The sequence below is a fragment of the Tuber melanosporum genome (genome assembly GCF_000151645.1).
Source record: "Tuber melanosporum whole genome shotgun sequence assembly, scaffold_185, strain Mel28".
NCBI lineage: Eukaryota > Fungi > Ascomycota > Pezizomycetes > Pezizales > Tuberaceae > Tuber > Tuber melanosporum.
This window is the reverse complement of record NW_003298847.1, coordinates 163,852-166,118: the sequence shown is the minus strand read 5'-3', so window position 1 is coordinate 166,118 and position 2,267 is coordinate 163,852.

The window sequence follows — 2,267 nt, the reverse complement described above, 5'->3', positions numbered from 1 at the left end:
TTGCAAACTTTATAAATTCTTACCTGAAAGATATACATACCAGGAAGGAGACACCTACCTCTTTATTAATTATAGTCGACAAAAAATTGAAGTCCTTCTCGACTCTTCATCAAACATATTTCCTTCAACTAATGGCTGGTATAGCAAAGCCATTTACCCTTAATAGAGCAACTTGGTAGGATTAAAATGTATTGATTTAATAGTACAGCAGTAGCTTTTGGAGGGAAGTTTTATACCCATCTTTTATTGTTAGAAAATAACCATCTATCTGAAATAACCTGAAAAATAGGAGAACTAATATCTTATGGGTTGATTATACCATTTAGTTGGTAGCTTGAAGAACATCCTCTATATTACCAATCGATCAGGGTTTGTACAGGATTTTATAAGTTATATTTGATGTTTGTAAATATGACCTATTTAGGGGTTATGTTGGATATGGTATGATTAACAACTAATTTGAGTCATATGATATTATGATTATTGTTCATACATATAACCGGTTTCAGGATGATGTGAGTTTCGCACATGACATAGATTTTAAGTTGTAATCATTATGTTACATGGGAATCATTACTTAGATAGGAGTAAACCTAGTAAGGCTTATTTGAATTTCGCACACATGACCTGTCTAGGGGTCATGGAGGTTATGCATATAACCTAGCAACAGGTTTGGAGAATAACAGATCATGGAGTAATAAGGGGCAGGGCTATACTTGGTATGATAGTTCTATTTATAAGCAGGTTGTGGGAAAGTATATAAATGGCTATAGGTTTGGCTTTTGAGATAGATCTTCATACAACCATCTAAATCTTTTCCTACCTTCTTTCTTCGCATTGTCACCATCTTCAACACCTACCAGATATCACCATGTTGGGCAGATATCTGAATTCGTTCAGTATTCTGACATTGGAAAATGGTGTTTAGTCTACAGTAAGGCAGTCCTGTTCCCGCCTCTCATCACTAGCCAGCAATCTCATGATTCCAGCACTTGGAGCAAATGAATACCATTAGTTACTGGCCCCACTGGGTAACAAGTCTATGGCTTCTGGTTTCCTATCTGCTAGCATGTTTTGCATTCAATTGTTGGGAAGTCTAGTTGTGTTTGAGGAGATCATCCATGTCGTTCTTTGCGCCAGCTCAGGTTTCTTGTTGGATTCTCATAGAGTCCTTAGTCTCTCCTGATGTAAAATACCTTCTGGGTTGCTTGATAGCTGTCCTGTGTCTTTAAAATGTTATTAGAATTTCATCAATTTACATAGGATGGGACCTCAAAGTGCAGTCTTCCAGGTTAATTTATATTTCTATTGTCCAAATCCTAAGATGTCATTTGTCGCTATTCCCAGGATCTTGATTCCAGTGGCATTTTCAGTGGTTCCGTGAACTGTCCTGTTCTCACATTGGTATGGCTTTAACCAGGAATGTTCTTACCGTCCTGTATCAGTTCTCAAATTTGTTTGGAGTGGTGTAGGATGATTGATTACTGGGCCAGACTTGCTCATGTACAGGATTTGCTATACTTACAGATAGTAGTTTGAGGTCACACCTACAACTAGAGGAGCCTACCTCGTGTTTGACTCATTATCTATTCAGGCACTACCACTATCTGTAGTACCAGTGAGGGCACCATTCTCATGTAGTTTTATCAGCCCTTTACTGGCTGGAGGTGGTGGCTGTCTTGTGTAGTCACAATGGATGGAGCTCTCAGCTTCAGTTCTTGGATCTCCTGAGACTACTTGTTGTTGGAGGCTGGGGCTGCAGTACTGTCGCTAGGTACCAACAAGTATATTTCTACATGTTTACAAGTTGAAGCTCGGTAAGTATGTATGGGAGAAGGTAAATGAATACGTCTGAAAGCTATATGACTGGTTGGGTGCTCGCTTCAATTCTCAGATCGTCATTTCAGAGGTTGTGATTGGCCATATGCAACACGGGACACCCATGGAACTCTAGATCAGTCACCAGGAATTGGAGCCTCCCTAGTGTGCATTTTGGTTAGTTACTTGACATGGGAACATCTCTAATCTAATGTGCATCATCAGGCTGATTACTTTGAGTTATGACAGCAGAAGGCAATGCAGGCTCTGTCTGTGATATATCTGAATCAGATGGGACATCACTATAGAGATAGAAGCAATTTATATAAGACTCTATGTAGTGTTATTGTAATAAACCAAATGTATACCTATACTGGTATTAAGAGACTACCAAGGTCAGAATTGTAGTAAACCAGAGACGACCACGGTCGGAATGGTGGTAGATGAGA